This window comes from Melospiza melodia, chromosome 5 (genome assembly GCF_035770615.1).
Source record: "Melospiza melodia melodia isolate bMelMel2 chromosome 5, bMelMel2.pri, whole genome shotgun sequence".
NCBI lineage: Eukaryota > Metazoa > Chordata > Aves > Passeriformes > Passerellidae > Melospiza > Melospiza melodia.
The window spans coordinates 71,432,634-71,456,166 of NC_086198.1; the positions used below are offsets into that span (position 1 = coordinate 71,432,634).

Below are 23,533 nucleotides of genomic sequence, written 5' to 3' on the forward strand. Positions count from 1 at the left end.
CCTGCTCAGCCTGTCCAGTGGTCTGAAATGGTAACACTAAATTTTTCTAGGAATCCAGCAAGATGACAGCTCCAGATAAAAGTGAAGAAGCATCTGGGAAAAGGCTGGCTGTAGCTCATGTGACATTTCATAGCTTATGCGAGCAATTTCCATGTCAGGAGGGCAGCCAGTGCAGGCACAGAGAGACAGAAGTTGCATCAACTTCAGCACAGCCAAGTGAGCCTGGAAGAAAAATTCCAAATACAAGGTGGAGGGTAGTCCCAGTCTGAGTGCAGGAAGGAGCTGGTAGCACCCTCATGCTGTTAGGGGAGGGAAGATGAAGGTGTGAGTTGATGTGATTAAGCCAGCAAAATTTAGAGAAATTATAGATCAAAGGCTTGTTTTTCAGATGTGCTGGAGGGTCTCTAAGAGGAATAGAGAACGTACCTGTATTGCTGAAGTGCTTTAATGCTGATGAAAGCCTTTGGATGGAATTTATGTGTCAGCTCTGATGGATAGTGTGAAAGGAAACTTGCTGGAGACCTAGGAGGTGTGAAGCTATTGGGGCAAATTGCCAAAGGCATTCTAGGACGGGCAGTGTGTCCAGATGTACTCACTGTATTATTGCAATTTTGGCTATTTTTCTTAAATGACATTTTCTGTTTGTTCTGTGGAGATTTTTACTTTCTCAACTGAGAAAATTTCATTTCAAACTAGAGGAAATTCATTAAAAAATGCATTGAAGTGTTTTCTTTTTCAGATAACAAGAAGCTGAATAAAAAGCTACTCTGAAGTGTCGTTCACAGCATGGGAGAGCCTGCCAAAATGACACAAAAAACTCGGAGCTCCCTGGTGTTTTATCTACTGGGTTTTTTTTTTTTTTTTTGGTGTTTGGTGGTTTTCGTTTGGTTTTTTGTTTTGTTTTGTTTTGTTGATTTTTTCTTTTAATGATTGCAGATGGAGGTGTTGTTACATCCTTCCTTTACAAGGCTAATGATTAGAGCACTTGCCCATAAACGACATCGAATGTCTTCTGCCTGTTTTACAACATGTATATAGGTGTCAGCTCCCAGCTGAGATAAAAAACCTCTGTGTGTAACCTGTGTGTAACCACAGCCAGTGGGCCATTATAGCAAAGGAAAGGACCTGTGGGATCCCTTGAAGCATAGTAGAAGGTATTTTGCTTCAGGAGTCTGTCCAGGATCTGAAGATAAAAGAGATGTATGGTTCCATTGCTGCTTCAGGAGATGATAACTTCCTGCATGTTTTTCACAGTGTTTCTGGACCCCTTGTTTAAGGAACCTATACCTCCAGGAAGCCTTAGCACTAGGTCATGTACATAGAGATGGAATGGATGTTTTAGAATGCCTTCTGATTTGGCCCTGAAGGGAACTGGACTCAGCTGAAGAGGCCCAAATGCTCTGTGGGTTGTATGGACACAATTCCAGCAATAGGAAGGCTATTTTTTCCCAGGGACACCACCATCCTTGGAATTCCACAGCAGCTTTATGACTAGGTGTGACTAGGTGTTATAGTGCTGTTGATATGGGGCTCAAAGAGATAATTTGTAAGGGTAGAGGTGTCCAGCTGGAAGTTAAACAGGCCTGATTATTTGCACAAGTCTGGGCCTATCTGAATTGTTTTTGCTACTGCAATATACCAGCCTCTTTTTTTACCATGCATTTGACTTTGATTCCTCTATTTATCCTCCTTAATAACAGTCTTTGCTTTTATGGAAATGGATTACATCTGTCAGTTCAGGCTGGAAGTTGTACTTGTGTTTTTTCTAAACCTCCAGCTCCTCTAACAGCACTGCATCTGTGCTATGTGATTCATTGTGAGCTATAAAGCACAGCAGTGCTTTGGTGACTGTGTGTGTGTAAGCTCTGCTTTGTACATGGACAGCTGAAGGTCGAGAAACTGGGATGCCTTAGGAATGCAGAAGCAGAGCCCTGCCAGATTCCCTGGGGTCCCAGAGGTGTTTATACACAGAGGCATTTGAGATGTGTTTCCATTCTCTCTGCGTGGCTCCAAGCTGTGCCTGGGAACTGGCACAGCTGGCATTATTTTAAGGCCCTTTTACTGTGTTTTAAACTTATCATATAAGATTACAAAAAATGCCACTTTGGAGAGCAAATGCGGTGAATTCTATCCCTGAATTCAAGAAAACATTGTAACTGTTTATGAATGTAACAACACAAGGAGGGTAATTGTTCAATCTGCTTAATTTTTCTAACTGGAAGCATCTTTTCCTGTAATTTTAAGAGCCTAGGATCCTAACAATATCTTGGGCTTTAATAATTTTAGCTAAGATACCAATATTGTTGCTTCTGAAGATATTTAGTTATCAAACTGGTGGCCACCTACATATCATGCCACCTGTCAGGTCTTTTTCAATCAAAACATGATGCATGTTTTATCTTGCCCTTATTTCCAAACATTGTTGTCAATAAGATGCATTCTAAAATACAAGCCATTAGTCTTCTCTGGGATGTGAATAGAATCACATGAAAATAAATAGCCACGACTTTGATACTACAAAGGTGATGAGCAGGGAAGTTGTTCTAGTATATTCTGAAATTTGTTAAAAAAGCATGTGTCTACATGCTGAGAAAGGTCTGGAAAGAGGTAATCTCTAATGGATTGCTCAGTTCTCTCTCTGAAGTGTCTGTGGGCAAAACTGGGTAAGTAGGCACATCAAAACTTACATATGAAAATTTTTGTTCCTGTGCTGGATATGCCTTTTAAGTGCTTAGGCATTGAGTGCTCTCTCTGCTGGAATGCAAAACCAGTGCATATAAATGCTACCAGAAAGGAAGAAGTATGCTCTCATCAGAGAGAAAAATTGAGAAGGTGTGCTAGAAACATGAGACCTGCAGAGTTTCCTGGGGAAAAAAAATGCTGTTAGCAGCAACCCACCCAGAGTTTTTAGCCTGGAGAAAACATATCTCACTGTAAACCTGCGTGAAGCCCAAAGAAGTGGTTGAAGAAAGATTAGGATATACTGTGTTCTCAGTTTTCCTTTGAGCCACCTCCAGACAGTCCCTCTTTAGCATCCTAATCTTTGAAATCCCTTTCTGAGACATCCTAACTCTCAAATAAACATAAGGAGTCAGGGATCCCAGAGGAGGAAAACCAACAGCTTCTCCTTTGAACCTTGCAAACCATGGAATAAAACCAGCACAACACTTTATGTGCTGGTTCCTCCCACTAAAATCCAGCATCCACACCTATAGTAAAAGTCTGAACTTAAACCCAAGCAGATGCCATGTCATACTGATACCATAGCAAAGGCCTTTCTTCCTCCATTTTTTTCCTAGGAACGGGGAGGAAGAGGAGAGAAAGGCAGGTAACAGGGAAGTAAAGCTGGACAACAGATGGGAGGAAAAGATAACTCTATTCTCAGGTAATATTGGCATAATTTGAACAATATAAAAATTTGTTCTCAATGGGGTCATTATTTTTATGTCTTTTTCTTAAACAAGTATGCCATGCAAGTCTTGAAAAAACGTTTAAGTTTGGTCATGTAGGAACGTTTGCTGAACTCCAAAATAGGTCTTTGGTTAATTATCTAGCCTCTCTCCCTGCACATGCTCTGGTCTGGTTGTTCAATCATGGGAAGAAATTACCTGTGGCAGGGACAGGTTACAGGGGCTTAAAGTGAGAGCAGAGGGAATGAGCCTGAGCATTTTTTTGTGTCACAGCCCTTGATTTATTGTTTCTTTATTCACATGAAAGACAAATTAATTGAGTAAATTATATAGCATCTCTTCTGTTATCATAGTAGCAGGGTATGCTAAATGGAGCAAATCAACCAAATCATTACTTAATCATGTGCTTAATTCATTGTCATGGATTTTTCCCCATGAATAGTCATTTTGTCCTTGCAAATGCATTGCTGTTTCATTTGTCTGTAACCATTATTTAGGTTTTTTCACTAATTAGTAAATACATATTACATTAATGTCTTTAAACTTGGATGAAATCACAAGTACTTAATTCAGGTTACAAATGTCTTTGTGCTATGCTACTAACATGTTTATTTGAAGAATTTTGTAGGGAAAGTTGTATAAAATAAAGAATTTTGCAGGAGTCATGAAGAAACTCACAAGAGAAGTAAAGAAGACATTTTCTACTGTGTGTGCTGAAACTGCTGGAGAATGAGGTACAGATTCCAACAACAGCTGAAGTACAGTGGCACAAGGCCACCAGATTTAATCTCAAGTCCTGGGTTTTTGGCCCTTTTCTTTGTTTGGTTTTGGTTTGTTTGGTTTTTGTTTAGGCTTTGTCCCATATTCTGTTTCTGTCCTTCTTGGCTATTTAGTTCCTGCTTTTCTTTGTCCAGTGCTCCACCCCAATCTCTCTTTGTAACTGATTCCCTCAACTAACCTAATAATTGGATTCAGTGGAACTTGAGGACATGCTCAAGTGCTCTCCTGAAGAAGGATGCTCTAGTTAATCAGAGTGAAATTGTCTGTGAAGTAAATAAAATTTATGAGGAGTTTTCTGAGTTATGAATAAATGCAAGAACAATTTGTTTATGTTAATTTTGTCACAAAGCACTTTATTAATAAATTGTTTAGACAACTAGACAAACCTCTCAGATACCTGCTGTAGAAGAGAAAAAACCTCACTTATATATTAATTTGGAAGCCTTTGCTGGCATCCTGTTGATAGCGAAGGGAGACGACCATCTGATTGATGAGCATCGAACTCTGATTTATTGATTCAGCAGGCATATTTTATAACAGTGTTAATTAAGATCATACATATTGCAAAATCCGAGCTCATCATAGGTCATAGATTACACACCAACCCCTCCTTTTGTTTTCAATACCTGTGGTTTGTTATTGAAACCAAGATTTGTGTTCTCACCCTGATATGAAAGGTTCTCAAAACCTTCATGTCTGTTCCCAAAACAGCCAAGGACAGAATGTTTACCTGTTATGAGAAGACTGCCTGAGAACTTAGCTGTTTACAGAAACAGGCTGCGAGAATTTGGTCCTCACAGCTGCCTTTTACTTTTACATCAGCTGTATATGATTATGGCATGTCTGAACAAAACTCTATAAGCCATTTCTGAGCAAAATTCTCCAACAGCATCCCCCAGTGCAGTAGCTAGACTCTGCAGTCCTGAGCTTGGACAGTGAAACTCCTCACTGTGTGAAAAGCTGACTGGATTGCTGGGCCCAGAGATGGTGGTGAATGATGTTACCTCCAGCCAGCAACTGGTTGCTAGCAGTGCTCCTCAGGGATCAGTGTTTTGGCTGGTTCTGTTGGGTATCTTTAGTGATGATTTGGATGAGGGGATTGAGAACATTCTCAGTAAGTTCACAAACAACACCAAATTGGGTGGGGGCGTTGATCTGCTGGAGGGCACAAAGGCTCTGCAGAGGGTCTGGAAAGGCTGAATCCATGGGCCAAGGCCAATTGCATGATGTTGGCCAAGTGCTGAATCCAGCAGCTGGGTCACACCAACCCCAGGCAGTGCTACAGGCTGGGGGAAGAGTGGCTGGAAAGCTGCCCAAGTGAGAAGGACCAGGAGATGCTGGTTGACAGTGGCTGAACATGAGCCAGATGTGCCCAGGTGTCCAAGAAGGCCAATGGCACCCTGGCCTGTATTAGAAGTAGTTTGGCCACAGAAGAGGTTGCTCCTGTGTACCTGGCTCTGGCGAGGCCACACCTCAAGTTCTGTGTTCAGTTCTGGGGTCTTCCCTTCATAAAAGACATTGAGGTGCTGGAGTGAGTCTGAAGATGGGCAATGGAGCTGGTGCAGGGTCTGGAGCACAATCCTGTGAGGAGTGGCTGAGGGAGCTACCTGACAGGAGGTTGTAGTGAGGTGGGGATTGGTCTTTTTTGCCATGTCTCAAATGAAAATACAGGAGGAAATGAGGCTAAGTTGCTCTAGGGGAGGTTCAGATTAGATATTAAAACATTTTTTTCATTAAAAGAGTGGCTGAACATTGAAGTAAGCTCCCCAGGTAGGTGGTGGAGTCACTGTAACTGGAGCGGCTCCAGAGGCATCTGAATGTGACGCCTGGATTGTGGTTTAGTGGTGATTATGGTGGTGCTGGGATGAGAGTTGGACTAGAATATCTTGAAGGTGTCTTCCAACCTTGACGATTGTGTGAAAGACATAATTTTATTTAATTTTTCATTTTGTTTCTTCTTGACTATCTCCATGCTAGAAGGTAAGCACCTAGCTAGTTTTGGTTTGCATCAGCTAGTCAAGTGGTTTCTGGACACAAGTGGGAGTTCCTGATGGGAGTTTACTCAATACATAGTTGTCCTCACTGGAGGGCAAAAGGAGAAAATGAGATCACTCATCACTCAGTGCCAGCTGGCCTAAGCAGCAGGCACAGTCCTGGTTTAACCTCATAGTATAGGTGCACCAGGCTGCAGCAGGGTAGAAAAGACTTCTTGTGCTCCTTAAAGGACTATGGAGGGATGCAGCAAACTTTTTTGTTGGAAGTAAAATTTTTAAAAGCCCTTGCAGAGAAATACCTCACAGGGTTATAATAATCTTTGCTGGAAGCCAAATTAAGCTACCATTACTGGCATTGTGCACCATTAGTACCTATCTTTCAAAATAAAATTGCATGTATTATTACAATTTGGTTCTTTACAAATGCTTTTAATTTTCAAGGAAATAAGCCTAACACAGTCCTTCAGTTTGAGATGAAGCTATTTAATATTTCAGACATCTCAGATGATCTTGCTGGTGCTGCCACATGTGAACTCCACAGTCTCTGACTGCATCCAATCAGTGCTACACCAACAATTCACTTGAGACATCCCACAGCATTTTCCACCCAGACTAAAAAATGCTGATAGCCTCGTGAATCATTAACCACGTGCCTGATGTGCACATAATCTAGATAAACTCTGCACTCTTTGTAGTCTTTCAGGTCTGACAATAATCTGTTCTGACTCTTGTGTGCTGGTGGCTGATTTTGCTGCCTTCTTGCAGATCTTGCAGATCACTTGAGTCCATGTCATAATCATTAAACATAAAGGAAACACTGGAGTTCTTTGAAGCTGAAATGTGTCATAGAGCTTACTTTGACCAAGAAAGATGTCATGAAAGATGACATTACCATAGATTTTTGTTTTCTTTGGTGTTAAAATTAAGCCTGAAAACAAGAGTGATTGAAAAAGAAATCCTTAAAACATCTAAGTTTTCAAGTCAACAAAACAAAGATTTTCAATTTTTTAATGAAAAACTTGGAAATTTTGTCCAGTTCTGATGGAAGAAGACAGATTAATATAGCAACCAAGTAGGGATATGCATGCCCCATTTTAATGCTCTTGATCTAATGAAAGAATTTCAAGTGAGGGGTTGCATCAGCTTGCAGACTTGCAAGTGGTAGAGAGATAGAGAAATACAGCATTCTAAATGTATGAAAAGGAAGATGATTGAATCAAGGACAAATCTTGTTTTACTTTGCTGCCTATCTGCACAGGCCTGTGACCCTGTACTGCAGATACAACAAGAATCTGTACCCTGCTTGCCTTGAAGTGCAAAGGGAGAATGGGAGAGTTCAGGTGCACAGGAATGATTCCTGACCCAGGTGAAGAGCTTGAGGCTAACTCTGTTTTTTTTTTTTTTCTCTCTGGCAGGCACTGAGTCTGATTTGCAGTCTTAAGCAATAGGATTGTTTAAGTCACCATGATATATATGTTGTTTATCACCTATAAAGGAATGATTTTTTTTTTAAATTTAAATTTATTTAAATAGTCGAATGTCTGTGCTGGTATTGCCGCACTGAGCCAAAGTTTAGGCATGTAAGTAGTGACTTTACAGAAGTATAAGACTCATATGCTTGGCTGAGTCAAAAGCTCAGGTGAATGTGGGTAAATGTGTACAAACAATACATATTTATAGATCAATTGACAGATTTTGACCTTCACAGAACTATTCAATACAATGACTTTGATATTTCCAGAAACACTATATTTAAAGGCTAATTCCAGAGAAGTGTCAGGCATGAGGAAGTTTTATGTTTTGAGGATTTCGACTTCTGGGTATAGCTGAGGTATAGGGTACAGCATGTATCAGTTCTTGCTATTAATAATAGAAGAGAATTGAAGTTAGGAGAAGTTACTGATAAATGTAGAATGGCATTTTGACTAAATTATGGCATTCTTAGATAAGGCTGTAGAAAAGAATTAATCAGATTTAATAGCAAAGAAATTACTAGTGGAGAAATAGAGTGTCTTGGTAAGTCCAGCTTGAAGAGAATTTTTTGTAGACAAGAAAATGTTTAGAGCTATGGAACTAATAAATCAGGAAATTATCAAGGAATGTGACAGAATATGAAAACGTGGGGCAAAAAGACCTACCTCAGCTAGAGAAAATGTTTCCTAGCTCGAGCTGAATAGCAAGCATATCTATAACATACTATTGAAGCAGACTGAAAAATATGTTAGATGCCATCTGGAAAGTTGCAGTGATTGCACTTTTTAAAAATTTCCTTCTAACAAGAAGCAATTTTGCAATCTCAGCTGTGGCAGAAATTATCAAGATGAAATGCTTCTTTACCTTTACTTAAATGATACATTATGCAAATTGAAAACAGCAATTTAAGGAAACAATTACATAAAGTTAATAGTTTCTATGATCCTCAAACAGGAAATTGTATGGGATAAAAAAAGCAAACCCTAAATGCTCTTGACTTCAAGCTAGTACAGGAAAAGAAGCTTTATACCTTTCTTCATATCAGGAATGGCAATTGCTGGTATAGACAATCCTTGTGAAACATCCCTATTGGAGGCCTTTAAACAGCTAAGAACAATTAAGTGAAGTAATACACCTGATGAAAACTTGAAATGTGAAGGTAGTAGCATCACTGGAGATGTATTTACTTGCAGGGCAGAACTGAAAATTGATTCTTGCTCTGACCTAAATTCCTGTACCCCTTTAGATTTATCAGCTTTTATGGGATTCATGGCTCTCTGCTGGTGGTATCAAACAGCCCAGTGCTCGCTGACCCATGTCCACCAGTGAGTGGTTTTTGCTAGAAATTTTTTTATGTCAGGCCTTGAAACTGAGAAGATGGTCAGTGTCTCTGTGTCTGGGGCAAAACAGAGACATTCATGTGAGACAATACTGTGTCCCACTGCACTTATTCAACTCCACTCTGTGTTTCAGTGATTTTAATTATGTTTTCATGTTGCTGACTTTATGTGCTCTCTTAATTACCTGTCTGTAGAAGATTACCCTTTAGTCTTCTGCAGTTTGTCCAGCAGCTCAAACTTATGGGTTGGCACTCAAGCAAGGAGAGATACCTTTGGCATTGGGAAAAATCTTTGACATTGGGTAAAGGCTGCTAATGTATTCAAGCACAGGAGTGTCTATGGGGTTTTTTCTTATTGCTTTTTCTTTTTAAAAATCCTGTATCAGAAATGTTTCAATACTGTCAGTCCTGCCTTGACTATGTGTCTAGATTAGCTGATCTCTTATGGTCCATATTTCAAGAAAAATAAGCTGCATTTCCTTCCTTCAGTAAAAAAAAAAAAAAAAAAAAATCAAGTGTGGGTTTTAAAAATTATTATTTTGATTCATATTTTTGTGAATATAACTCCTTGTGTTTCTTAAGAGTTTACATCTTTGTTAAAAGGTTTTCTGCAACAGTCTTTGTCACATAGAGTAATTTGGTGACTGACAGTTTGTCTTCATAGTTTTTTTTCCTAATTCCATTCAGACTCTTGGTCCATATATTCATTTTTCTTGGGTAAAAATAAAGAGGCTACATTTGTACATAAAATGACCAAAATACAAATTTTTAAAAAATAAAAATATAGCTTTTACAAAAGCTTCTCTTAGACTATGGCGTTCTCAAAATTGCTTTTAGTTTTTGACTGTGCCGCAGCTCAGCTTTACCATGTTGAATTAGTATGTAGAATGTAGAGGCAAGTGGTGAGATCCAAACTGTGTTTCACCTAGGCAATTCCAGTTATGTCCTACCTTATTTTCTGATGGTGCAGCTAAAAGGTCCTGTTCTTCTCTTTTTGCCAGCCCTCCACCTGCACAACTTTCTGAATAAATATTTCAGCAGCGCAATGACGGAATGGGCTGTGGTATGAAGCAGATGTGATGTCAAAGAAGCAAAAGCTGCAGGTGAATTAATTGAAGCCATGTGTGACGGTAAAAAGTGGAATATCAGTAAAATGAATGCTTCAGAATGAGGAGCAAACCTGCACCCTGTTGGCTTAAAGAAAGGTAGCTGTGAAGGACTGGAGTCACAGCTGTTGTTACTGTTGATTACTACTGCTGTCATCACTACTGGTATCACTGTGCAGTGGGATAAGGGACAAGAAGAGATTGGGTGCATTAGTATCATATACTCTTGGAAATATATTTATTGGTGCAAATATTTAGGATTAGGTGTTAGATCTTAATTGCCAATGAAGGTGGAGTTTACTACATAGATGGTTGTCTGTAGTCACATGTTCTTCTGTTCAGGCTTCCCTCTGTTTTCTAATATTATAATTCACTGTTGAACATATGGTTGAACATAAATTTGTATCAAGAGATAGTGTGGTAAGCACTGGAAATGTGAAAAAAGTTCTGATAATACAAAACATCCTGAGATGAAACTGACATGTTTCAGTTCTCTTTGAATTTTGTGAAAACAAAAGTAGGTCTATAATTAAGATGTCCAATTCTCAGAATAAACTATGAGATACAATGAATGAAGGAAACTGAGCTGAAGACAAATGGAAATAAGAAGCTCAGAAACTGATTTGAATGCGGTGTATGGAATTTACTTAAGGAAAGACAGAAAAGATCAGGAAATTTGTGATTCAAATATTGTACAAAATAACTCTGTATCTTTCTAAATTAGTAAACTTCTCAGGTTTTTGGGAAGAATTAGATTGCCTTCAAGCAGTCAAAAAAAGACAAGATTTGAGTTAAATGCCTTAGAGATCAGAAAATGAGTAGGGTAAAGAAAATTACTGTCAACCTCAAACACAGAGTTAAAACAAAGGGCCTTTGCTCAGTAAATAAAGAGGAGATAATGGCATTTATTATATAAAAATAGTATTAGGATGGAGAAATATTACACAGAAACAATATAACAATAATAATAGAGGGTTATACAAATGCATGAGTAAAGTCATGAGAATGAAGTGTCTACCCATCAGGGATTGAAATAACAGTCTATTTAACAGAAGATCTTTGATTTCTGAGTCAAAACTTGTGGGTGATGATAATGGAGAAAGCATGATTAAGGATGATGTGACAGCTTAGTGGAAAAAGAAGCAAGCAAAGTAGCTTCATGCAAAACTAGAGGCAGGTAAAAAATAAAGGAGACATTTGCAAGAGTATTGAGGAAACCATTAAAATCAACATATAAATTATAAGAAGAATAATGAATTGTTTTGGCTGACACTAATCAGGTGTTAGATTAACTAAGTGGAGAAGAGTAAGAAGGTAAGAAAATGAGAAAATAGGTCCATTAAGCTTTAAGAAGCTAATGGGTCCATAAAAAATAGATGAGAATTCAGAATCTCTAAAAAAGAAAATAAGGATGTTGAACTCCAAAACAACCCAGCTCTCAATTAAAATCAGCTTTTTTCATTACTATCCTTCCAAGAAAAAAAAAATCATGTAGTATTAAAAAAAAATAAACATAAACAAATCACATAAGATTTAAAAAAATCAACAAATGGGAACATGATATTTTTCATTTTTAAATTAGCTTAAAGGCTGTATTCAATAAATGATAGAGACATACAGACTTAGACTTGAATGTACAGGCATTTTTGTTTGTATATTCACCAATTCTGAATGAGAAGCTGTGTAATTGCACTAGTTCAATGCAAGTAGTATTCACAGAGTGTCTTGTCCCGAGTGAATTATGGGCATTATGAAACCTGTTCAAACAGTCTCTGTTTAAGACTTTGGTGGATGAATGAGTAATTTGGCATCCTCTTGAGACTTGGGTGGGAGCTAGATGCTGAATTAGGCAGGCTGAAGCAGACATGCAGAAGGGTAGAAGGCTGTCAGCGAGGATTTTGGGTGTTTTCAAAGGGATTTGAGTGCTTTCACAGTTTGAAGGCTCCTGAATGCAATTTTTTGGGGAAAAAACTGGGTTGGATAAGTCCTGCTGTGGAGCCTGCCTACCTCTTCTATTTAGCATGTAGCCGTTAGCTCAGATAATTTTTAACATGTAAAGAGCTGTTAACCTGAGCTCCTATCATTCACTTAAAAGCAGCCAACCAAATGGATTCATTGTAATCTTTTTCAGCACACTTTGCTTCATTAGAGAGGGATATCTGGCAAGAGATTTGACAGATCCTGGGGCCCTGAGGAACACAATTGCTTTAACACCCATGTCTGCCATGTAGCTGCAGCGCCAGGGACCCTGCCTCGGTCATATTTGGTAAGGTATACAGGAGGATATAGACTTTGACCCAAAGACCTGTCGAGCTTTTCAAAGTTTATTTTTAAATATTATTTAGTTTTTCTACATTCTTTTATAATCTATTGCTCAGCCTTTCTTTTCAGTACTGTGCAGAGATTTTCCTCTCTGCAGTGCCAATCCTTTATCTTTCAGTGTGTGTCTAGTGCTCTCATCAGTCTGTTCATTCACTCTTCCCTGTGCCTCTTCTCCCCTTATAGTCTGCTGACACGTAAGATGATCACAGAAATCTTTATGTTCCTTTGTTCCAGGCACCTCGGCACAGTTCTTCATTTCTTCTTTTCGCCTGACAATTGTGCTCATGGCTTTGTCATCCCAGTAAGTGGGAGTACAAGAGCTGGCAACATCCTGGCATCCTTTCTGAGCGCACGCACTGGATAGTTTTGTTGAATGCCGTTCTGTCACGATGTTCAAAGCAAACATCTACTGCAATGCAGCTGTTTGAGCTGTGCCTGCACTTGGTACTATTTTTGTTTGCAATTCAACATATTTTCTTAAACCTCTTTTAGTAAACTCAGATATATGCTGCAGGCTGATAGCTTTTCAGAGAAAAGCATAATCCCTAGGAGCTGCCTGCCTTGGCAAACATGTACATGCCTTTCAATATGTCAACAGGCAATTATTCTAGCAGTGTTTATTCCCTCAGTTCCCTCAACCCATCCCAACAATTGGGTATTTTTTTCACATGCCCTCACTTAAGAAAATCAGATGATGCCCAGAATTGTGAATTTGTCATCTGTGGATTCACGCAGTCACAGCTCTGATGATTTTGTTATTCAACCTTTTACATTCTTTTAGAATTATATTAGAATACATATATCTCAGAACTAGGATCATGAAATTTGTATTACTTACATGATAATGACTATGAATGTGAGTGCCATATTTTCAAAACCCAGATATTGACATTCCAGAAAGAGTCTTCACTAGATTTTTTTTTCCCAATTTCCCTGTCACAGTGTATTCCTGCCTCAGTAAAACAGTTTACCTCCACAACATTAGGAGAAAAGCAACTTCTCCACTGTTTTTCCCAATCAAGATAATTTCAGATTATAGGATCTTTCTCTGTGCATGCTCAGGGCCTCAGTTGTAATCATCCTTCAAAGGTGTAGTTTGTTCAGTAATTAACTTGTTACTGTACGGCTCATGCAGTGTACCAGTAGCTCAGATTTTATGTAGAATGGTCTGCTGATCTGAGAATGGCTTAAAATAATTTTCTTTGGGAATATATTTTTTTTAAATTTAAATAGTTAAAAAAGTGGAAGCTGCTTTTTATGTCTCAGCCAATTTAGAAACATTAGAGATTAGAGTCCCCCAACTCTTTCAAAGAATGAAACCTGCTAAAATGGATTTTTTTCTCACATCATGTCTGGAACTCTTTTTTTCTGAGGAAAAGTGGCTGCTACAGCACTCAGAATACTTTGATAGTGTGATAACAAATATATACTGCTGTCTGGCATGGAATAATTGCATGTTTGAGATTTGGATTTATTCCTTTCAGTTGTCTGTTAGTCATGGGGTTTGTAGTTTGAATCTTTGACAACATTTATATTGCATATATAGATTACTAAATATATATATAGATCTATATAACTATACATAACATCTATATTGAAATTTACATCTAACATCTGTACTAACATTTCATTACTATTTAACCAAGTATTATAATACTAGTATAGGCTTCTTAAGTTTTGGGGGGCTTTGGGACACTGTGAGTTTCCCCTCCCTTTCCCTCCTATTATAGGAACATCTCATCTGCAGCTGATGAGAAATTGTGGGAGCTAAGATTCATCTCAAGATGCAGTGCCAAGGCCCTGACATGCTTCATCTTTTTCTTCCACAGTAAGTGCTCTTTTCTATTTATTACAGCTGTTCCTCCACTTGGTCCCTTTTGCACAACATGCTTTGCTGTGTGTGTGCTCCTGGGAACTGTGTGGGCAGATGCAGATCATGAGAGGGGAAAATGTGAGCAATTCACAAAGTCCTTTGACTTACAGTACAGGCAATACAGTTACTGGCCAATATGAGGAAGCACAGGTGATGGGAAACAGGTCACAGATTCAAAAAGCTCTTCTTCAAGAAGAGGAAAATATTGAAGAAGAAAGATTCAGTGTTTTAATTTTATAAGAATCATAGAATCATAGAATATCCTGAATTGGAAGGGACCCACAAATATCACTGAGTCCAGCTCCTGGCCCTGCGCAGGACAGCCTCAAGAATCACACTGTGTGCTCAACAACATTGTCCAAAAGCTTCTTCCAACAAGCCTTTGGATGAAAAACCTTTTCCTAGAATCCAATGTAAACCCCCCTGACACAGCTTCAGTCCATTCCCTCGGGTGCTGTCACTGGTCATCAGAGAAAAGAGATTGGTGCCTGCCCCTCCACTTGCCCTTGTGAGGATGTTGAAGAGCACAAAGAGGTGCCCCCTCAGTCTTCTCTTCTCCAGGCTGAACAAGCCAAGTGACCTCCTCATAAGGCTTTCTCTTCAGACCCTTCACCATATTTGTAGCCCTTCTTTGGACACTCCCTTTCTATCTAATCTTTCTGTCTTTCTCAAATGGTCGTGCCCAAAACTGCACACAGGACTTGAGGTGAGGCTGCCCCAGCTCAGAGCAGAGCAGGACAATCCCCTCCCTTGCCTGGCTGGTGATGCTGTGCCTGATGCACCCCAGGACAGGCTTGGCCCTCCTGGCTGCCAGGGCACTGCTGACTCATCTTCCCATTGATGAGGACCCCCTGTAAGTGGTCCTGCTCTCCAGAATCTCATTCCCCACTCTATGCATACATCCAGGCTTGCCCCATCCCAGGCAAAGAATCCAGCACCTGTCTTTGTTAAACTTCATATGGTTGGTGATTTCCCATCTCCCTAACTTCAGGGGAGAATTTTTTTTTGAGGGGGGAAAGAGGGATGAATAAAGCAAAGGGGAATGTTTCTATTCTAGAGTTTGGAGTGCCCTGTGCTCCTACCTAAAGAAGGGCAAATTATTTTCTCACGTTGACTTTAACTAAATGGAGTCAATCTGATCCCTTGTTTTGGTACAAAGTGAGACAACGGAGGATTTTAAAATTAAAGGAGTTGCGGCATTTGCTGAGCAGACTGGAAAGAGGCATGGACAACACATCCCTATTGCCACATCTATTCTTTCCTAGCTACTACCACAGGCAATAGTCTGGCATTATCCCCTTGGTGGGAAGAGATGTTGGAGGAGGAACAGTGGAGGTAGGACCTGGGCCAGAGGCCTTACATAATCCAAGCCTGAGCACATGGAAAGCCTCTTTGCCAGAAGAATTTCTGCCTACCAACTCTGAGGTAACACTACTGCAACAGAAGCTTGCCACTTTTGAACGTGGCTCTTTTGATAGATTTGGCTGTATTGGTAAAGTTCTTGTATCTCATATATGAGAACACAAACATCTAGTTTGTCTCTTTGTTTTTCCCTTAGTATTCACAGTTTGCTCTGGGCACTTGCAGCATTTAGGAAGAATATCAGTCTGATTTGTTGCCTGCAAGAGAGTCTAATTAAAACAAGAGAGCAGGATGGGAACTGATGACACATAGTGCAGCTGAGCTGCTCCCAAAGCTGAACATGGCAGCTGTGGTTTTCGTCATTTGCAAAGCCTCAGCCAACACGTTGGCCCACAGAGTTAAAATAAATGTCTAATTATGTTGTTTAATTATTTCAGTTCCAAATTCCTGCTTGAAAAGTATTGCAAAAGATGTGAGAGAAGCACTGAGAGAGCCATTATCACGTCTGTGGCTTGCCAGTAAATCAGAAATCACAATGCTTTCTCTTAGTCAGGTTCCTCCCTTCCCCGTGCCTGTGGTCAGGCTGCAGAGGAAGGAGTGTGTGTGCTTGAACCAGCCTCCAGCCCTCTCCCCTCCCCTGTCACTTGGCACTGACTCACAGCACTGTTTTTCAACATGATGCTAATTAGCCGCTGAGTAGTGAGATGCTGTGAACTCTGAGAGAAAAGACAGAAAAAGACTTCAAAGATGTTTACCATTTTTTCCTTTTTTAATTGTGACAGTAATAAAAAAAATTCTTATCACTGCTGTCTGGATCCAGCCATTTCTTGTGTGCAGGAAGACATTGCTCCAGGTTATTCTGGGGTGAGGAGGTTGTGACTTTGTTTGCTTTCCATGCAGTGGGCCAAAAAGAGGGAGCAAATATGGATTGCTGTGCTAAATCTGGTGGCTATAATTTGACATATAATTCCACTTGGTACTAGTGTGCCAAGCAGAGGAAAATTGATGCAGGAAGAGAGACTGAGACTCCTGTATCAGAGCAACCTCTTGGCAGGTCTTGTTAGGTCCAAGTTGAGTTTGGGGCACTGACACCTTTTCATGCACAGCTTAAGCAAATGCTCTTGGTTGACGTGATGAGGACCATTAGGTCCTTCAGAATCTGGTTTTTTTAGCCTGTATTCACAATATCACTTGCAGTAAATTGGTTGTTACTGTCTCAATTAACGGATCTACTGTCTTTGGACACAGCCCACCTATCAGTTAAGCTGCTTGTGAACCAAATGTTCATTAAAATTGTCTTTATCCAGAACCCTGGAAATAAAATGACTTTTCACACAGAAATGGTTCCCACTGGTCATGCATCTTTAATTAAGCTGTGGCCCACTTCTGCCATACTGTGTTATTCTAAATTTGTCATTCTTCAAATAGCTTAATAAGAGATGGATGTTGAATACATTGTAAAAATGTAGAGGAAAAAGTCTTTGAGAAAGACTTTTGTTTTTCATGTGAGTCTATTTGTCTTTTATTTTCCTGATGTTAAAGGTCTTCCCTTGCCCAGTTTTGAAAATTCTGCACAACTTATAACCAATATAGTCAGTGGCCCCCTTGATATTAATTTGTGTGATCAAAGAGACCTCTGAACTGCTCAGGGAACACTTGGAGTCAACAGTTTGCATTCATCAGGCTCATGATTCACACACAAATAAACTGAGACTGTAGCTGATGTGCCTGCTTAGTTATCTTGAGATCACTGTTTTGTTCTCCCACAAACTGAGTTTCACATTTCTCCTAACTATACCGAGATCTCTGTGTTTTCACATGGAACAAATAAGAGAGGACAATGAAAGCTAGAGCTCCAAGAAGTCAAGTCTTTTCTGTATCCAGGATTTTGGGGTTTTTCTTGATGAACATTTTGAATTCCAAAGGGATTTACTGTAGTAACAGTTGTTAATTATTGCAAAGAGAAACTGGCTGAAGAGAAAAAAGATTTGTCTCCAGAGTCAGGTGTCAGTTTGCTGCAGATCCCTCTTCAGCTAAGAGAATATTGACACTACAAACAATGACTGCACACCACAGTCAACTGAAAAACCAATCGATTTCTTAGAACTGCTTTTGGAACATGTGGTCAGTCAGTGATATTCTCCTTTTCCAGTCCAGGTATTCTGATTTTAGTTCTCAGTTTCCTATCCAAACTGATGCTTTTTTGTCATTAGAAAATTACAAAAAGACTTTCTAGAAGGAAAAGTAGGTTTAATTTCTTTTGTTCTAATCTGATCTTGTGAGGAGTCCAAATGTGGTGACTGCATATAAATCTTGATGCCCATCTGAGAGTGGTAGGAATTTAAATGAAAAATTTTTATTTCTCCTAAACTGGAGACAGCAAAAATTGAATATTTTAAGCTGCCCTTGTATCTCTAAACCTTGTCAGTCCCTTTCCTTGTTTCTCTTTTTGCATGTGCACATCTGAGTAGTATTTTATTCTCGTATGTATTTCAGGATTTATTCATGTCGATTTGTTTAAACTGTGTAATCTGTAAATGTGTAGATTGTTGTTGGCCTTTATTCAGATACCATCCACAATTCCTTTTTATCTAGACCATTATTTTCACATAATTTAAAGTACATCTAAAATAGCATTTTATTGTCTGCACCTTTTAGCATTACTCCTACAAAAGAAGTAAAAACTGCTCTTATATTTTTTTTTTGTGAGGGAGAATTACTAAAGGAATATTAAAATATACAGTGATTACTCCTTCTCACTAAAATCCCTGATCTGATTCCAGGTCATAAGAAGTTGCAGGGGACCAAAATCAGTGTTAATTGTTTGTACCTGTCCAAATATGAATTTTCTCCTGAGTATGCAAAGGAAGGTCATTAATCAACACACCCCATGCTGGACCTCTGCTGGTGCGGCCACTTCACCCTTGGCTGGTGAGGATGAACTTTCCTTCTTTTCAAGGCTTACACAAACCGGTGCCAGCTGTGAAGCAGAAGGATTTTAAAGCCAACATGAGGCCAGTGTGGTAGGATGGGGTGCTGCAACACATAAGTAGTGCTCAAAAGACAGGGTGTCTTTTGCAGCTCATCTCTCTGCTCTGTGAATTACTTTATTACTTATCAGGTGCAATGAGCAGGAGGCCTCCAGACCCGAGATTTCATTGTGCCACAGGGCCAGAAAGGCAACCATGCCTCCCAGTGACAGCAATCTTCCTTCAGCTGTGAAAGTGTGTGCAAGAGGGGACTACAATTAATACTGCACAGTGCATGCTTTGAAAAAAAAAACCTCATCAAAACTGTGTCAGCTTTAAATTTTTAAGTTGAACATTATCCTGGATATTCAAACACTTTGTTAAGTAATGGATATATCCAGGTTCTTGCAATTCTAGAGGAGTAAAACTTTCACAGCGTGTCAATGGCACATCCAGTCACTGTCAAAAGAGCAACAGGTGAGATTTCCAAGGCAAGTATATAATTAAGCTAGCAAAAGGGGCATTGAAAGCTGTTGTGGTAAGGATAGCTTTCCACATCAAAATCCATGCTTGGAAAATGTTGTGAATAATGTTTTCTTTTGAAAAGGCTGCAGTAAAATGGGAATGGAGGAAGGAAGAAAAAAACAGAGTGTAGTATATTCAGGCTTCTTTTCTGCCGGCCTGTTAATGCTTGTTACCTTTATACAGCTTTTCTGCTGTTAAAATAAAATTGAAAGAAAATCCCTCTCTTACTCTTCAATGAAAAATTTAAAAGACTGAAATGGACACATTCCTGCAATATCCAGAACATCTCTGGAATTTTCTGGTACTTCAGTGAAACATTTAGGTGTCCCACATTGTCCCACCTTGTTTCTTTTCCAGTTTTCAGTATTCCCCTCATGGGGATGGTCATTGGCTCCCTGACTCATCATGCCATTCAGTTGCTGTATCTCTTTCTTTAAGTGTAAGTTTACATAGTTAAATTAAGTGCTCTGTAAATTAAATACTCTACTAAAATCCAGGCAGGAGGCTGCCATTGGTGGATGCAGACTTTTTTCTTCAAATCCATTGCCCTCTCCAATGAGAAACTGCCACAGACCCTTCCTCTTCTAGGTTTCTTACTCATCCACAGCAGTAGTGTGGTTGAGTTTAACTTCAACTCTAACTTTCAGCTCTCACATGAGAGCAGCTTTAGAGATTTCTGTTGTAAGTTTCTAAAATACAGTGCAAAGTTTTTGAGTGCTAATAGGGCGGCTGCAGGGCATGAGTTGTATCACTGTGAAGGCTGGGCAACTTCACAGTGGGGACACCAGTACCTGCTTGGGTCTAGATCCAAAATGGGCTTACCTGCCTTTGGGGCTTTGCAGCTCCTAACCTGAGTTTAGAAATGAGGAAGAACTTTAAAGAGATCAACCGTCTTGGATAAAGAATAATTTGGGTATAGCAGCAAACTTTGGAAGTGTTACTACCCTGACTTCTACCTTATTGTAATGGTAGCCAGAATTAAATGCATGAAATTTGGGCAAAATTTGAACATAATTAGTAATAATCCAAATATATTTTCTAAATACATGACTGGGTGAAATTCTAGCTCATTATTTTCAATTTTTTTCCTCAAAATTAAATGCTTCTGGATATTTTATATTCAGGAACAATTTTTATTCTTCAATGCTCATTAAAAACCATGACCAGGGTGCACAGTGTAGCTTTAAAGAGTCTCACAAGTTTTCTCTCTCAAGATTCAGAGTATCAAAATTATGATCTGTCTGAAATTATAAATAAGCCTTCTTCAGAATGTTTGCCTTTATGATCTCCTAATTTGCATTTCTCCAATATTATTTGTTATTTAAAATACAGCTTGCCTTGTTTTGTTTTGATGCTTGAATTTCATGTTACAGCAGCAATAACACACTCCAGGTAATTAATTTCCAGTTGAGCTTCACTGGAAGCTTGAGTGCTTGAGTGCTTAAAAAACCATTTGGCTTACTATCTTGTACCTTTTAATGCCTCCTGCAGTCTCCAATAACCATTCAAGAAATTCACTGCTTGTCATGGCCTATTGGTTTAAATTAAAAAACTAAATTTGGAAACTCCACATGCTCTGCTATCAGTTTTTCTAGTGTAAAACTGTCCTACCATGGGAAATTGCCAGTGGACTTCACCATCCCTGAAAAAAATCAGCATTAATAGAGTGGAAACAGAGTAGAAGAATATTTTGGCTGTGTCTTTTTGGTGAAATATAGTGTAGATATAAATTTGAAACATGTCAAAAAAAGAAATACAAATTATTTTAAAGCAGCCTGTGCTTTGGGGGATTGAATGCACCGTGGAGACCGTGAGGTGGCATGTGGCATGGCAGCATCAGGCAGAGGTGCTCACACAGCTCAGGAGGCACTACAGGAATATCAGCCAGGCAGCATGTCTGTGCCAGGCTGTGCTGCACAATAATTGTGCCTCTCAATGATAGCTTTTGTGGAGACATGTCTGATGGCTGTCAGGTAAACACAGCAGTTCAAGAGCATCCTCAGTCACCACAGCATTGTGCCTTGAGGACAGCCCCCAAGCCCCTTTTTGCTTGACCAGGCCTACTCGTGTGGTACCTGAAATCCTGGGGAGACTGACAGTCAACAGAGCAGGTGTGCACCCTCACAAGGGATGCCATCCAGAGGAATCTTGACAATTTTCAGAAGTGAGTCTGTGTTCCAGACCAAGTATGAGGTCCGGCACCTGGGTCAGGGCAGTCCCCAACACAAGTACAGACTGGATGGAGAATGGATCAAGAGCAGTGCTACAGAGAAATATACTTGGGGTGTGGGACAAGAGACTTGACATGAGCCAGCAATGCATGCTTGGATCCCAGGAGTCCAACCATATCCTGGGCTACAGCCAAAGCAGCGTGGCCAGCAGGTTAAGAGAACTCATTCTGCTCCTCCACTCCATTCTCACGACACCCCACCTGGAGTTCCACATTCAACTCTGGAGCACCTAACAGAAGAAAGTCATGGACCTACTGGAATGAGTCCACTGGAGGGCCATGAAGATGCCCAGTGGACTGGAATACTTCTTCCTCTATGAGAACAGGCTGGGAGAGTTGGGGTTTGTTTAGCATAGTGAAGAGAAGTCTCTAGGGAGACCCTATAGCAGCCTTCCAGTACCTACAGTGGCTACAACAGAGCTGGAGAGGGACTTTTTGCAAGGGGATGTGGTGATGGAACAAGAGGGAATAGCTTCAAACTATAGGAGGGAATATTTACATTACTGTTAGAAAGAAATTCTTTACCCAGAGGGTAGTGAGGCACTGAACAGGTTTCCCAGAGTTGTGGATGAATCACCCCTGGAAGCATCTGAGCCAGGCTGGATGATGCTGTGAGCAACCTGGTCTGGATGAAGGTGTCCCTTTCCATGACAGGGGGGTTGGAACCAGGGGATCTTTCAGGTCCCTTCCAACCCAAACCTTGCTATGTTTCTATGAAATTGTCACACCCAGCAGTGGGCATTAAAGGTCTCATTTCTCCTGTATAAGGCTACTGTACCTCCCATTGGAAAGGAATATGACCTGCTCTGTACTACAGAGGAAAGCTGATTAGTAAAAGCACATAGCCAAGGGTAGACACAGTTGATATGTAAAGGGTGGCAAGCAAGTCTGTAAGAGCTCCTGCCACAACCCCAGCACTGCAAAACTGACTCAAGGCAGCTCAGATCAGTGAGGAGCTCAATCTAGATTATTACACTTGTGTATTGCCTGGTTTATCAATGCTTAGATTTGGCAGATCAGCTTCTGATCAATCTGAAGGGCAATTTCCCCTTCAGCATTCTACCAAATACCATCTAGGCATAAATTTACATCCAGAATTGAAAATCCAGGCATTTTTAGGGTTCACTTAATGGATAGGATGGTGTCCCTTGCAATAATGTGGTAGAAGCCTGGAGTGGGAAAAGAAGTTGGTTTGCATGTAAAGGTTCAGTCACACCATTGGGATGAGGGAAGTCTAGATTAAATACTTTCAGCAGATCTGTCCTATCTCAGGGGAATGCCCTCAAGTGCACAGAGCACTGGGTAAGATGTTCCCTTATGCAGGTACAAATGTTAAGGTTTTATGGATGCCAGAGAGAAAAGAAGAGTATAGTTGGGCCCTTGGTATATCTGCCTAGAGTTTTCAAGCAGGTGCCAGCTTTGTATCTTCAAATGTCAAGTTGGTTGAATGTGAGCCAGCTCTCAGATGAAGCTGTGCAGCTCCAAGTAATGCAGTGCTGGCTCTAGGATAATTAGAATCAGTAATCTGGAAGGCAGAATTTATTTAGGCTGGTTCTACTGCTGCTCCAAAGCAACTAGAGAACATCCCACTCACTGATAGAGCAGGCACCTCCTAAATAGGGGCACCCAGCTTTGAGGTGCCTGGAGAAGGCCTTGGACTTCAGTCAGCAAGCTCCAACAGTTTCTGGGCTTGCAGCCATTCTCCTTCATCTATGTCACAGAAATCATACCAAGTTTGGACTGATCACAGCATGATCAAAGCCATGCTGTGACAATAAGCAATTTGAGCTTCCCTTTTTTCTTCTCCTGGCTCCACTTTAGAGCTTTTCAGTGTTTATAGCTTTATAACTTAGTTATTTATCTCCAGGTCACATCACATGTTTTGTATTGACTGCAAATTGATTTTTGTTCATTGTGTAACTCTAACTTTTAAAAATAAAGTTATTGTGGAATTATGTTTGAAAGACTTGTCTCTTCAGTTATTGTTAACTCTTATGCTATATCACTTTTTTTCTCTTTTGTGATCAGTTTAGCATGAAAAGATGTTACATATTTAGTAGTCATTTCTGTTTGCAGATTTTTTTTCTTTTTAATCCTAACACATTTTTGTAAAACAGTGTAAATCTTAATATGTTAAGGATTAATATGTG

The 23,533-nt window shown here is 39.8% G+C and overlaps 1 long non-coding RNA gene across 1 annotated transcript; it reads left to right on the top strand.

The window, feature by feature from the left end:
- The first annotated feature begins 854 nt into the window (after positions 1 to 854).
- On the top strand, positions 855 to 23,296 carry LOC134418687 (uncharacterized). The gene is made up of 7 exons (XR_010027844.1): positions 855 to 3,385; positions 4,070 to 4,144; positions 9,998 to 10,099; positions 12,234 to 12,368; positions 12,659 to 12,868; positions 14,155 to 14,252; positions 15,563 to 23,296. It is a non-coding gene; the product is annotated as an uncharacterized LOC134418687 (long non-coding RNA).
- The last annotated feature ends 237 nt before the right edge of the window (positions 23,297 to 23,533 follow it).